This window comes from Macrobrachium nipponense, chromosome 41 (assembly GCF_015104395.2).
Source record: "Macrobrachium nipponense isolate FS-2020 chromosome 41, ASM1510439v2, whole genome shotgun sequence".
Taxonomy (NCBI): Eukaryota; Metazoa; Arthropoda; class Malacostraca; order Decapoda; family Palaemonidae; genus Macrobrachium; species Macrobrachium nipponense.
In genome coordinates, this window is record NC_061102.1 from 19,595,667 (window position 1) to 19,612,115 (window position 16,449).

Below are 16,449 nucleotides of genomic sequence, written 5' to 3' on the forward strand. Positions count from 1 at the left end.
CTCAGCACTATTCTTTGGCATAATCGTTTTCTGAGCTTATTGTTCATTGGTGACGTTTTTAGAATTCTGGTTATTGAAAAAGAAATCCACAAAATTACTATGTATAACGTGTTTACTTTTAAGTATTTACATTTTATTTTACTCAACACTCGAGTACTTTCAGGCCATGTCTGTGGCACTTTTTTGAGAGATGTGTAAGGTTGTTTAGCCTTGGGCCTTGGCCCAGGTTGACAACCTACGTATCTCTTGAAAAAGGGCCACAGACAGCAGGGCCTGAAAGTACTCGAGTGTTGAGTAAAATAAAATGTAAATACTTAAAAGTAAACACGTTATACATAGTAATTTTGTGGGTTTCTTTTTCAATAACCAGAAGAAAACTGAAAGAGGTTTTTGCTTGATTCTGGGTATTCTTTGCTCAATATAGTAGATATATAAGTTTGAGTAACCTCTTTTAAAATAGATAATCTTATATTTGAAAAATCTGTCCCAGCCTGGTATACACTTGCAGCTGACGTCACTCGTGAATATATGATATTCTGAAGAGAAATGTTTAAAATGTGACTGAAAATCTTTTCAATTCCAATCTATCTTCACGGATGTATTCTTTTTAAACTTGGATTTTTTAAAAGATATTCACTTATATGCTGTATTTATGTTTGTTATTTTTATTCAGTGGACAAAGTATGTCTTAACATCTGAGGTTTGATCTCAAATTTCCTTTTAAGAAAGTAACCTTAGATTTCAACAATAACCTGGTATTACAGAATCGCTAATTACTTCTTTGTTGCTCGAATCCAAATTACGTGTTAGTTTCATTTTGTAGCCTTTCGAGGATCTCGAGTATTGTAGCAAATATTTGGCCATTGGTAAAATTCTTTCCGAATCTGACCACACGGATAAATAAGCAAACAGTAAATGTACTTGTCCCGATAAATCCTGAGCAAAAGGATGATCAGCATTGTGTTTGGTTTACCTGCAGTATTTTGATATTAAAAGAACTTTGTTAATTAATTTTTTATTGAAATATTTATTACATTTTACAGTTTTATAGATCTATATGTATAAAATTTTCTCTCTCATCTCTCCTTAAATCTTTATCAGTCACAAGAACTCAGGTCGTTTTCCTGTGAGTAGTCGTCAGTGAGCTTGAAATATCATCGCATATATTTTTACGAACGAGTCCTAGCGCCAGAGGACACTTGTCAAAGAGAGGATGAAGAGGGAGAAGAGCAGAGTGAAGGCAACTAAACTAAATTCCCAAAGGTCGTCGAAATGGATGTTTCTGTTTTCATGAAAAAGTCCTCGACCCTAGACATGGTCCCGTTGTGAGGATGACAGGAACGACAGCTGGAGAGCCCGGCCACAACAGGCCGTAGACGTCCCACCCTTGCTCTACGGGTCCCCACCTCGACTCCTTTGGCGAAGGCTGTTGGCGAAATCAATCAAGATTAAGGTCTTGAACCCCTTTAGAAGAGGAGGCTGAGATATTTAGAGCAACTAAGACCATCAACAAGTCTTAGAGAAGGGCTGCTAGTGAAATCAAGGTTAAGATCAACGTATCCTGGACAGACTACTGGTTAGATAAAGAAACAACAAGGGCTTTAACTTCCCTGGTTAAGGCTGCCTGTAAAATAGTCCCTAGAGAAGGCTGCTAGTGAAATCAAGGTTAAGATCAACGCATCCAGGAAGACTACTGGTTAGATAAAAAAACATCAAGGGCTTTAACTTCTCTAGTTAAGGCTGCCTGTAAAATAGTCCTTAGAGAAGGCTGCTAGTGAAATCAAGTGTAAGATCAACTCATCCTGGAATGACTACTGGTTAGATAAAGAAGCATCAAGGGCTTTAACTTTCCTGGTTAAGGCTGTCTGAAAAATAAGAGGTAAAGTCAGTGACACATGAAGAGCCTCGGTCCTCTTGGAGAAGGCAGTGAATGATATAAAGGAAGATCAAGATCAATTCCTCTAGCATCCACTGCAGGTGAAATAGAGAAAATTAAGTCCAATGAACTAGAGAAAATTAAGGGTATTGAAACTTTTAACGTAGACTGTTAGTGAAATAAAGTACTGACTACTGATGACATTATGCAGATTAAGAAAAATTGTATGCTTACCCAAATAAATTGTGGATAAACCACACTTTACATTACTCTTACTAATACTTAACTTTCTAAACTATTCCCTACCATGGTTAGCTAGCAAAAGATCCTCAGTGCTTTGGCGAGAGCTGTCGGTGAAAAGATGAAATATTAAGATAAACTTCTCCAGGTCCGGCTATAGGTATAAAATATAGAAAGATTAAGATCAACGTTTTATGGAGAAAGGTCTGTGAAATATAGTTGAAGTTCGCCTCCTTTATGGCCATCAGCTATTAAGAAAGACGGTTAAGGTCATCTCTAGATATAATTACCTGCAAACGAGATAAAGATTAAGATAAATTCCTACGGTGACATGTACAGCTAAAATAAAGAAAGGTCAATGTTCTCAGATCCTTTGTGAATTGAGATACTCAACTTTTGTATGTAACGGCAGTTTTAGGTACAGGTATAGTTATTACTGTTCAACTCCTTTGGCGAATGCTTCTGATGAAAGGCCATGAATTAATACCCTCAAGATATAAAAGTTAAGACCAGCTTCTCTGTCGATGGCTGAAGAGAGAGGTGAAATTGAAGGTCCTCGGCTCCTTTGATGAAAGCTTTGTTTAAAGAGAGAAAGGTCGAAGTATTCAACTCTTGTGGCAGTAGCTACAGATTTAGTGGAGGATGATGCTTTTGATAGAAGGCAGTGGAGGAGAAGGCGCATCAGGCAACCGACCCCTTAATGTAGGGATAACTGTGGGAAAGAAGACAGGTGACTGAAATAGTATTAGTATCCTCCGTTCCTAAGACAAAGACTGTGAATGGGAGATCTTCAGCGTTGCAAAAGGTATAATTGAAATTAAGATTTGTCAATTTTTGGCAAGTGAAAATAACTCCATTGGTGAAGCTGCAGGTGAAAGAGGGAAAAGCTACAATGATTCTCTCAAAGAAAGCAATCCAAAATAATAAAGTTTGCACCAATATAAAAGGATAGCCTGACGCTAAATAACTAGTCAACAGTTTCTAACGGCGAACGTACGTGATAAGTATCACGAAGAATTACCGTCATAGCATAACGGCTTCCCGTATCATCGAATGACGTCAGAGACAAATCATCAACAAATACACCGAGTGTGGGCTTTCGGTGAAACGCGAGAACAAAAGAGGTCGTTCGATCCTTTAATTCATCTGAAAGGTCGACTCCAGCAGGAATACATAGGATCTCACTTGTCAAGTCTGCTGTGCATTTTACACACAAACATCTTCCATTGTTTTAATATCGGTCAAGGATTGTTTCTTTGTTATTACTTTTTCCCTTCTTCGTTGTTATTCTCTCTCTCTCTCTCTCCTCCATTGTCAGTATTACCATCCACACGATAATGACAAAAAATAATCCGTAAATTAGAGTGATATATTCACGAAAGTAATGTTATGATTTGTCAAAAGGGGTTGTTAATTATAATGACAAAACTCGGGGACCAAAGCTTTAGTCTATAGTACAAAGTAAGATAAAATTCTATATTAGTTAATAGTTGAACCTTTCATAGATTTTTTTATATATATTCTTCTGTGTTTTATTAAGCCTTTGCACAACGGTATCGGTTTCCATTTTGTGGTTTCACAAGAACGTCGAGAGAGAATTTTCTTTCATGACACTTAAATTCTCATTATTCCCTTTGGTTTAAGAGGCTCGTAGATATTCTCAATTAGGACACCACAAAAGTCTGAGGTTTTTACATCTCCATGCTTCTTCAAATGTTTTACCTGAGAAATATAAGCAATCTGAGAACAACACTTATTAAAAGACATCGCATTTCATTAAAACTTTTCTCATAAACTTATGGAACAGTTTTAAAATATAGTAACATCATCCTCATTATGTACAATAGAGTAACATAATCCTCATTATGTACAATATAGTAACATTATCCGCATTATGTACAATAGAGACGGGATAATTATAAGTTGTAGAGTATAATTGAGTTTTATGGATGGATGATACTCCAGTTAATTCAGTCATTTATGATGTGGTACTTGAAGAAAAACCGCTGAAGTTTTTTTCAGAAAGACACAGAGTTCCGAAACCTTTCTCTGTTTCAGTACAGGACCAATTTTGACTACGGTGCCAAGCGTTTCATCATTTTTGGGCGACTCCATATATCTAAACTATTTCCGAACACTTTTTTCTTATATGATCCTGGTTTTGGACTCAAGTTTTCACACTGTACATGAAACAAGGCAAGTGAGTGGTCGCCCATTAAGTTTTAGTTTGTTACGATGGATGCTAAGATTGCTGCGGCAATGTTTCGTCAGTCCCAGTGGGGTGTGTGCAGGTGTTTCAAGTGCAATGTTTCGTCAGTCCCAGTGGGGTGTGTGCAGGTGTTTCAAGTGCAATGTTTCGTTAGTCCCAGTGGGGTGTGTGCAGGTGTTTCAAGTACCACCAGAGAAGTCAGTCCCTTATACCACTTTTTTACTAGCTAGAGTAATAAATGTGTGAATAATCCCATTTCAACAATAAAACCTTGTCGAAAATAAGATATATATATACCACTTCATTACTGGGTGTAGGCCACTTTCTGAATAGATAATGATCATAAATACCCTAAGTAGTTTATGAAACAGTTCGTATTGGGCGGTAGTGGGGGGGCAAACTGTCCATAGGCAAAATTTTCCGATAGGCAAACTGATCGGAAGCACAGTGTCCGTATGCAAACTGTCAGTATGTAGGTATACTGTCCATAGGAATTTTACTTACGATGAGATAATGGTTTCTTCGATACTTACATGGTCCAGTGGCGTACAAAATTCCTCTCATGTTAGGGTTCTGGTTGAATGTGTTGTCGTAGCCGTGATCTGCAACGTAGATTGGTGCGTGTTCGGGCACTGAGAATGCTTCGTTAAGGGAGCGAATATAAACTCCTGCAAAAATAATTGTGTAAATATATATATATATATATATATATATATATATATATATATATATATATATATATATATATAAAAGCGAATACCACAGGTAAAATCATAGCAAGTCAGCACCAAGCGCTTTCGCCGTTATTAAGGCATTGTCGGAGCACAAAATTGCCTGAATAAAGGCGAAAGCGCTTGGTACTGACTTTTTGCGTATCATTTTCCTGTGGTATTCGCTTACATAAGTTTAGTGCATCTACTGTAATTTTTTAAGCATGTTCATATATATATATATATATATATATAGTGTGTGTGTGTGTGTGTGTGTGTGTGTATATATATATACTATATATTTCTTTGGTGCTTTTTGTAACATAATGCTATCGCTTTGTTATTTTTCATCATAATCGATTAAAGTTTCTTTTGCCTTAAAAAGAAAGAAAAAAAATCGGGCCTTTTCTGTAACATAATGCTTACTCTTTGTTGTTTTTATCATAAATGATTAAGTTTCTTTTGGCTGAAAAAAAAAAAATCGGGCCTTTTTGTTGAAATCGTGACGGCACCTGCCAACCCCAAATCTGCAAAGTCATGGCACACGGTTCACTGTCTGTACTCTCTCTCTCTGATGCTGCATCTCAATACAGAGCGGTGAACCCTTCGCCAAAAAAAATAAAGCGCGATGCTATCTTTGCCTCCTATCTTATCGTAGCAGAACCCTACTCGGATGCCCTCTCTCTCTCTCTCTCTCTCTCTCTCTCTCTCTCTCTCTCTCTCTCTCTCTCCCCTTTTGCTGTGTTAGCCTGTCTGTTCCATCCACACGTCAAAATACAAGCACAATTACACAGTGATATTACTGCTATACTTTTCTTGAGTCCTTATTCACCAACTCTCTCTTCTTCATTGATAATGTTTTCTGAATGGGGTCAAAGGTTGTTGATGACCTTTTTACCTGGTTTTGCAATGGCCATGATCTCGTGGATTAATCTGTGAGACCTGTAGTGGTACCGCTCATCCAGCTCGTCCTTGAGGTACACCTCCACTTTGTCTTTAATGTCAGGACACTTTCTTAGGTCTTCGGCTACCTGAGAAAAAATATGAATATTAATAGCAAGAAAAATTTAATTTAGAGGAAAAAAAATTCATAACTATAACTTTTAAACTCATTCTCTAGACTAAAATTTTCTGGGAAAAATGATCAACAGGTCTTTGATTACCTGTAAAGAAAACGACTCGTCAAATGGCACATAGCCGGGTCCTTATTTAATGAAAAGTATTTTGATCGGTAGGGAATGCTTTGGAATTATCAAACATCGGGAACAAAGTATATTAAAAGCACAAAGGTAATCTTCTGAATATTTCAGCAACATACAGAATGAGTGTCTTGATACAGCACTGTATGAATTTCAACATAGAGCACAATGACTTTCAGTGACGATACCCATTCTAAGATCAGTTGCTTTGAAAATAGCCATAAATAATGTTCTAAATTGTTCTGTCATTGTTATCTACCTAATAAAGAGTATATTTTAACTGCGACAAATTCTCTGGTCCTTTTGTATGAATTTCAAGAAACGGCACAATGGTCTTTCAACGACGATACCCATTCTAAGATCACTTGCTTTGAAAACAGCGTAAACAATGTTATAATTTGTTCTGTCATTGTTATCTACCTAATAAAGAGCATATTTTAACTGCAACAAATTCTCTGGTCCTTTTCTTGGAATCTAATGAAATCTAGTGGAAGTGGAAGTGGGAGAAGAATTGCTGAGTATGAATTTACATTCGATATCTAAATTTATACTTAACTATTCGTCTTTCATTTACTGATTGACCTTGATTTCGTTATATTCTTACTGATTGACCTTGATTTCATTATATTCTTACTGATTGACCTTGATTTCATTATATTTCTTGCAGATTGACCTTGATGTCTTTATATTCTTACTGATTGACCCTGATTTCATTATATTCTTACTGATTGACCCTGATTTCATTATATTCTTACTGATTGACCTTGATTTCATTATATTCTTACTGACTGACCTGATTTCATTATATTCTTGCTGATTGACCTTGATGTCTTTATATTCTTACTGATTGACCCTGATTTCATTATATTCTTACTGATTGACCTTGATGTCATTATATTCTTACTGATTGACCTTGATGTCATTATATTCTTACTGATTGACCTTGATGTCATTATATTCTTACTGATTGACCTTGATTTCATTATATTCTTACTGATTGACCTTGATTCATTATATTCTCACTGATTGACCTTGATTTCATTTTCTTACTGATTGACCTTGATTTCATTATATTCTTACTGAGTTGACCTTGATTTCATTATATTCTTACTGATTTACCTTCATTTCATTATAATTCTTACTGATTTACCTTCATTCATTATTTTCTTACTGATTGACCTTGATGTCATTATATTCTTACTGATTGACTTTGATGTCGTTATATTCTTACTGATTGACCTTGATGTCATTATATTCTTACCGATTGACCTTGATGTCATTATATTCTTACTGATTGACCTTGATTTCATTATATTCTTACTGATTGACCTTGATGTCATTATGATCTTACTGATTGACCTTGATGTCATTATATTCTTACTGATTGACCTTGATTTCATTATTTCTGGAAATGGACAATAAACGGTACCAGTTTCACCTACACCACAACATGGAAAGATGTTAATATGTATTATCATTGTTCTGTGTGTGTGTTTGTGTGTGTTTTCTTTCTGTAACCGAAGCAGAAGATGGGCGGTTCTGCTAACTCGATTCTCCTCGCAAGACTGTCTGAAATACATCATATCACTGATTTCCAAACCCTTATAACCAGGACGACGGTACTCGCAGAGCGGGAATTAAACTCGGTAACGCAGCGAAGCAAGCCGGGAGGAAGGAGTAAGCCCACCCCCCTGTGAATTCTAGATGCGAATCTATTAAGGGACACAAATTAAGGATTTACTGGTGGCGCTTTGGTCTCTGCCATAGTTCTAGGATATCAGTGACTGCGGAATTATGTTAAGATTAGCTTTTCGGATAAATTATGACTCTCTCTCTCTCTCTCTCTCTCTCTCTCTCATATATATATATATATATATATATATATATATATATATATATATATATATATATATATATATATTTTATTTATACATATACATATATATATATATATATATACTATATATATATATATATATATACATATATATATATATATATATATATATTATATATATATCTCATATATATATATATATATCTCATATATATATATATATATATATATATATATATATATATATATATATATATATATATATATATATACGTAAATAGCCACATGAAAGGTGAAGAATCAAAGACCAGGTACCAAGCGCTTTTCGTGTATTGCGTACACTTCTTCGGGGTACAAAGTCACTTTGTACCCCGAAGAAGTGTACGCAATACACAAAGCGCTTGGTACCTGGTCTTTGATTCTTCACCTTTCATGTGGCTATTTACGTACATATTTGTCACGTGCTGTTTGGTGACTTATTGCTGATATATATATATATATATATATATATATATATATATATATATATATATATATATATATATATATATGAGCGAGAGAGAGAGACTTGTAGATGACAGAGTACTGTAATAAACTCAGTCACAGGAAAAGGTTTTTAAGATTATCTCAAAAGACTAAGTTGAATCACTTCTTTTTTTTTCCTGGAAAAGTCTGAAAGGTAATTTTATTTTGCTTTGAGAACAACATTTCAAAAACGCGCTCACTTTCACCATCTACTTCAGACCTTTTTTTTTGCCAGGAACAAAATAGATAATAGATAATTTACACATCAAGTCTGAGTTTATTTATCCCAATGGAATGATTGCATTCCGTCTAAGACTAGTTTTTTTATGCTGTTCTCAAACGGTTGGTTTACGAAGCTGAGAAAAATCGTATGCGAGCCAGCTTTTGTTATTTCTTCATTTATATAATGAGTAACAGTTTATCGTCAAGTTTCTAACCCAAACATATGCCAGTGAATTGAGTTAAAATTCTAATATCCCAAAGCGTACCTCTCAGAGACTTCATATATCAGGCGACCGAGATTCAATTTACAAATATTTCACTCTTTGATATGAAGAATCACTCTATAGATTTTGTCACACGAAAAAAGGAATATGAAACGAAGACACTTTAGGAGAGAATTGTACAAGGCGGCTGGCTTTTAACTCCGAACGGCTATCGTGAGGCAGAATAATTAAATTCCTGAATGGTTATTACATCTGGAATAACGACTCACTGCAAGTACATGAATATATTCCCGTGGCTGGAATGGCTCTTGGAACGGAATAGAATGGGATGGGAATCTCCGTCATTTCCGATCTGTAACTACTGTCGATAGCAATGGAGGAGAAACTGTTAAAAGATAGTTCTGCTATTGAAGTGATATAGGAAAATTTCATAGATTTTTTCGTGCTTTTGTTTTAAACGTCTTTGGTTTACGATACCTCAATTCTTCCAGTACTGCTTTAATCATTCAGATTTGATGTATATATTATTACATGGCCAGGAGGCCTTTTTCCCGATATCATTCGCTTCGGCAAAAAGACGAACGAACGTCCCTGCATTAAGAGCGAGAAGAAGAAGAAGAAGGAGGAGGAGGAGGCGGAGGAGGAGGAGGCGGAGGAGGAGGAAGAAGAATGGAGGAGGAGGAGGAGGAGGAACAGGAGAAGAAGAAGAAGAAGAAGGGAAGAGGCGGAGGAAGAAGAAGAAGAAGAAGGGAGGAGGAGGAGGAAGAAGGGGTGGAGTCGAGAGGAGGAAGAAGGAAGGAAGGAAAAGAGGAGGAGGAGGAGGAGGAGGAAGAAGAGAAGAGCGTTGTCTGCATTACCTGTTGCCTCGTAGCCCGGAGCTGGCAAGATGTTCACGTAACTTCCGTACTCGGTGGTAGAGAGGAGTTGCCCCCGATCAATACACGGGGCGATGTCAACAAACTCCAAGTCTTTGGGAGATGTCGGTCATCCCGTGGTCGCTCAGGATGACTACATTAGTCTGTCAGTCGGGAAGAGAGAGAAAGAATAAAAAAAAAAAAAAAAAGAGAGAGAGAGGTTGTTAGGAGATACCAAGATTGAATCGAGAATTTCGAATTTCCTGCCTGAAATCTCTTGCTCACATTCAGGCATTAAAGTAATATTGATTTTGTTTCATACTACATCTAAGTTGAGTTAGAGATGCTGTAGCCAATAATAATAAATATAATATAATAATAATATTTTACTTGCAGTATTATTACCGTTTCGTCGATGGCTATTGCATAATACAGATCATGAAAAACCACCTTAATTATTACGTTCGTCAGATCACTGAAAAAGTCAAACACAAATAAAAAAGACAAATTCCTCAAACAAACTACTGTAGAATTCTTCTTTCATCTTGCGTAACCCAGTCTGTGCATGTTTCAGTGGGCACCAGATGAACTCGCCTCCCACTGGGGCTAATTAGACTGGCATAAGGCCAAGGGTAATATTACATGCATCCTGCGTAGGAATCCGATGACATCACAAAAGTGAATCTCATGGACGTGAGGTTGAACACATTTTAATTAAATCAAGTTTGAGATCTGACAAGGCCTTCCTTTTCTAGTTGGATTCAATAGGATGTCTTTCGTTGATGTATTCTGATGTCACTTCCGGATGTAACCCGCGTGTGAAATGAACCAGACATGAATGAGATCACCGAAATTGATTGAATGTGAAACGTTCAAACAATCTTTGTTATCTTGTCCCTCATGATATCACTGATGTGATTAGGAAATCATAATTTTGAGTTTTTCATCTACTATGTTATCTGTTGCAAAACTGAAAAAGCTGTCCGTTAATTGAAACTGTTTGTTAGGGAACTTCTATCCGGTCTATTTTTCTTTATTATTAGAACTTGATTGAATTTCATACATGATAACACAATAATGGTGATGACAGTAATTGAATGACTCACAAGGGTTGCAGAAACATGTCGCCATCGACCTAACGTTTTTGAAGATTGAATAGAAGTATTAATTGCCCTTTTGCAAATAAGAAACTTTAACGAAGGAGAGTGAAAGAAAGGATGAACAAGGACTTGTTAAAAGATAGTTTTTTTTTTTTTTAGGGGAAGAAGATATTGTTTGGTAAATGAGGATCCATAATAGAATTGGCAGTGAATCGGCGCGGAAAGTTTTAATATTTGCTAGTTTTTTAAAAGTTAATTTACTAAGGGAAGCTACAAAATGATAGTTTTTCTATAACTTTTTTTGGGGTTTTTTTTTAATCGTTAGGGAAGTATATCTTTTTCTATCGGACATAATAGCTTTATCTGGCAAAAAAACTTGCCTTTGGTTTGAACATAGTAAGATACACATCAAGCCAAGATAATGCTCTCCCATTTGACTGTAATATTTCTCTCTCTCTCTCTCTCTTTCTCTCTCTCTCTCTCTCTCTCTCTCTCGTTCGAGTTTACTAGGCAATAAAATTTTGTAGTATGAAATGCAACAATAGATTTCTAAAGGATTCTAATTCACAACCTCTCTCTCTCTCTCTCTCTCTCTCTCTCTCTCTCTCTCTCTCTCTCTTCTCCTCTCTTCTCTCTCTCTCTCTCTCCTCTCTCTCTCTCCTCGTGTTTGAATTTCACTCAGACATTAAAATTTTGTATTATGTAACAATAGATTTCTAAAGGATTCTTATTCACGTCATCTCTCTCTCTCTCTCTCTCTCTCTCTCTCTCTCTCTCTCTCTCTCTCTCTCTCTCTCTCTCTCTCTCGTTCGTTTGAGTTTACTCAGGCATTAGAATTTTGTATTATTTAACAATAGTTTTCTCTCTCTCTCTCTCTCTCTCTCTCTCTCGTTTAAATTTACTCAGGCATTAAATTGTGTAGTATGAAATGTAACAATAGATTTCTAAAGGATTCTAATTCACGTCATCTCTCTCTCTCTCAATCCCTTTAGAAATTTACTTACATTATTGTACATCTCCCTGGTTTCGAGAGCCTCCCAGAGGCCTTGCAACACTGCATCCACTTCCCTCACCGAGGCCGCGACCTCTGCCGAATCTGGTCCGTAGTAATGTCCCTGGCGGTCAACACCGCCTGTGTAAAGCTGGGAGGAGAAGAAGGTAGTTTTATTTGGACGAAGAAGAGTAATTTTATTTTGCCAGAAGACGGGCATTTAATGAATGCCATGCTCGTGTGAGTGATACATGAAGGCGGAGTGCCTCAGTGCGTGGTCGGTATGGTCTTTGCCTGCCACCTCGGTGGCCGCGAGTTCGATTCTCGGGCATTCTATTGAGGGGTCAGAGATGTGTATTTCTGGTGATAGAAGTTCACTCTCGACGTGGTTCGGAAGTCACGTAAAGTCGTTGGTCTCGTTGCTGAATAACCACTGGTTCCATGCAACGTAAAAACACCATGCACACAAATAAACAAACAATACATGAAAGCGGGGCTTTTGGTGATTCGTAAAAGGCCCCTTAGTTGGGGATTTAAAGGAATAGTAATGTTGATGAACAAAAAATTACGAGCATTGCAGGGATTTTCAGAACACCTGCTTTGTTGGCACTGTGGACCTTTCCTCCTCTTTTTTTTTTTTCTTAGCAGTTCTTGCATGATTTGTCCTGCTCTTTGTGAATTATTCTTTTGTAGGCTTAGAAAGAATTAAGTGGTAAATGAGAAAACATATTCCTTTTGTCTATTTTTCAGGGTCGTCTCATTTCATTAATGGGTAATATTCTGTATTAAACTTTTAAAATAATACATTGTAAACTATGGTGATTCACATCTGAGCATTTCCTGATGTAAGTGTGCTCTTTAATCGTTTCACCATGTTAATTTTGATGGCCAATGCTCTACTTCGTTTCTTCATTTGATTTTAGGAATGTTTCCGGTACTCTTGATTCACAATAAATACATGAATTAGTGGGGATGTCAGTGTCTTTAAAATGCATGTGCTATAATGATTTTTTTTTCATCCTCTACAAAGCTTAAAACTGACACACACTCATCGCCCCCTCCTCGGAAATTTCATGACATCGCCCTCCTCGGAAATTTCATGACATCGCCCTCCTCGAAATTTCATGTCATCGCCCTCCTCGGAAAATTTCATGACATCGCCTCCTCGGAAATTTCATGAAACATAGAGACGATCTCTTTAGGGAAAATTATTCATCCCCCAACTTTCAGATCGCTACCACGCACTGAAAGCGCAGCCCAGTGCAAGCTCCCAAGCGTGAAAACCCGATGGCATATCATCACTGGAGGCTCTAGACAAGCCTTTCCGTTGCTAATCGAGTGCAGAAGCCTTCCCTTTGATATCTGGTGGGCGTAGAGGATTTTCACTCTTTCGTTCATTTGTAAAAACTAGAAAGCATACCAGTTTACGCATGGATTCAATAGGTATTGAGGTACCTGGAGTGAATCTATGTACAATGCATTACAGTAAGGTCCTTAATGGTATTTTTTATTTTTATTTGCCTTTGTTCCAGGCATCCGTGTTATAAACCTTGTCCCTCCGTGATTTGGTATATCCTTTGATCATTAATTATATATAATTCCAGACTAATTTATAAAACAAAAAATGTCTTGCTTCTGCTTCGATGCTTATTAGGTTATTACTGCAAAAGAGTCAGATAGAAGAGCACCTGATTGAGTAATTCACCACAATAGCCTTAGCAAAAATGGTGAGATGATGACATACAATGCATGTGGATCCATGTTTTCTGGAATGTTTTCGTTTGCAGGTCTCGCTACATTCTCGTCGAGCTTTCGAGACATCTCACAAGAGACTTGACTGTTTCAAATCCACAAGAGACTTGTGTTTCAAATCCACAAGAGACTTGACTGTTTCAAATCCATGCTTTTTAAGAGGAATAATTCATGAATGACACTTTTTTTTTTTATTCAGGAAAAGACTTGGCTAGATGATTTGCGCCTACAGAATGGATGAAGAGCGAGATAATGCATGTAATGGCGAGAAAGAGTAGTGGCTGGTAAGCATACTGATTTCATTGTTTTGGTTTAAGCAATAATGAAGATAGATGTGAGTTTGCGAGGAAGGCGTTTTAAAATGTGATTATAGCTGAAAGTAAGGCAATTGAGTTGGGTAGCAAGGAAGTGGGAAGAGTATTTATAAGAGAGAAAATGGATAAATGGAAGTAGTTGGTAAGTAGTGTCTAAAATTCAATGGCGATTCTGTTGAAAGTTTATGGGTATATGAGGGATTGGAACTAGACTCATATAAATCTTTATAACCCTCAGAAAGTGTGTATTATGTTAAAACCAAAGGAGAGGAAAGCTGGTCGATATTCTTACCATGATTAACTGGTATTCTCTCCTTGAAATCATGTCTAGGCTTGATGAAGCTGCTTACACGGAAATATGAATTCGCTGCATTGAAGTCGTAAGGCACACAGTACTTGGGCAGAATTCCATCCCACGCTACGTCACATCTAATAATAATAATAATAATAATAATAATAATAATAACAATAATAATAATAATAATAATAATAATAGCGTTGAAAAGTAGCATGGAGGAAGAGGGCTAGTGTACAGGGTGTCCATAAAGTCCCAGTACCATTATAGGTATTTATTACCTGTAATGGTACTGGGACTTTATGGACACCTTTAGTCGGGAGGGCACTCTTTGGATGGTAGGCGACCATTTTTAATGATATCATCATTTCATCATTAAAGTTTGAACTACCACTACCAGGTACAATAGAGCGTAGTACTTTCGAAAGTTCACAACGAAGAGAAAGGCTTAAGTAATAGGGTTGTACGTACCATAGGCAAGATTGTTTAAACGTATTTACGTAACCCCCAGCTATTCCATCCAAACCTGATCGTATTCTCTCTCTCTCTCTCTCTCTCTCTCTCTCTCTCTCTCTCTCTCTCTCTCTCTTTCCGGTGGCATTGCATAGGTAATCTCAAAATATGTTAGACAACCACAGTTGTTCATAGGGAATCCTGATATTTATTTTCATCAATTTTATGGTGAATTTTATCAGAAAATCCTTAGACTTAGTTTTGTTAATGCCATACAAATATTTCAATTCCCTTGCAGCTCATTTCATTTTTTATCTGCTTTGTGAAATACAATGAACAGCATCCTTTTGAACTTTTCGTTGGCCCCTTTTCGTAGCAGATTGCTGGCAATTCGCATAGATTCTGTGTCGTTACGTCTACCAGCGAAGATATAGGCAAACGATAACGATTCATCTAAGCAATTTAAATGGTTTAATCAGAATTTGCTGAGAATTGCCTTTATTTTAATCAACAATATTTAAGTGTTCTTGTTTATGCAGTCGTTAATCTAAAGTGACGTTTATGACATTTTCTGAAAAAAATTCATATAAGATGGCAAGCAGACAAAAGAAGACTTAGATTCCTTTAGTCTATAATCGAATCACTCGTCATTTTCTCTGAGTTCCATCTTAGTTCGTTTTCTGTTATGGGTTCTTTGTATGACTCCTTAATATTTTGTAAGGGTAATACAATATTTGCTGTACTATATATTCTCTATTAAGACTGTTAATGACTTGAGGTGTAGTTCTATTTGATTTTGGTGTTTGCTGAACTTTGGTATGACGAAGGCTGGTACTTACGCTCTTTCGAACAGCATGCACTTGAAGGCTAAAACAGTGGCAGTTGACTACGAATGATTTAGTTAGTATTTTTGGAGTATTTGAACAAAAATGTGTATCAAGGGGGAAAAAACTGATGGAACAGTTTAGGATTTAAACGAGTTTGTCCCATGTAATCGTATTCTTTCAGTGAACAGAAAATGTTAGGCCTTTTAGAGTGTGTTAGAAAGAGCAGTTAATAAGTACCATTTGTACATAGCTAGTAACTAAAAAGGAGTATACAGTCTTTTACGTATGGTAGAGGTGATTTTGGAAGCGATATGAATCTACATCAAGGAATCCACATGTAAGTGTAGGATATTTGGTTATATATCCCCCCCCCCCCCCCCACCCCCCCCCCCCCCCCCCCCCCCCCCCCCCCCCCCCCTCTCTCTCTCTTCGGGTCTCTCTCGTCTCTCTGGGCGTATATTAATGACTGAATACAGTATCAGGAATAATAACGAACCCCGGCATTAACATTTTTGCATGTTTCGTGAAAATTTTATTAGACTGAGGTTACTGGGTATTTTTTTTTTCTATTTATATAATTATATAATAATTAATGCTGTAACTGTATGTAAAATGTTTGTTGTGATTTCCGTAGGGTTTAAAACATTTGAAACTGGTCTATTGACATACATACTCCTATTCTCTATAAAGTGCTGAATGGCTGCAACTACCCCAAAGTGCTGAATGATTGAAAGTATCCCAAAGTGCTGAATGGCTAAAAGTACCCCAAAGGGCTGAATGGTTGAAAGTGCATCGAAGTGCTGAATGGCTAAAAGTGCCCC

The 16,449-nt window shown here is 36.7% G+C and overlaps 1 pseudogene; it reads right to left on the bottom strand.

Moving 5' to 3' along the window:
- Positions 1 to 1,141: 1,141 nt before the first annotated feature.
- LOC135212788 (glycerophosphocholine cholinephosphodiesterase ENPP6-like) overlaps positions 1,142 to 16,449 on the bottom strand; it is a 17,339-nt pseudogene continuing 2,031 nt past the window's right edge.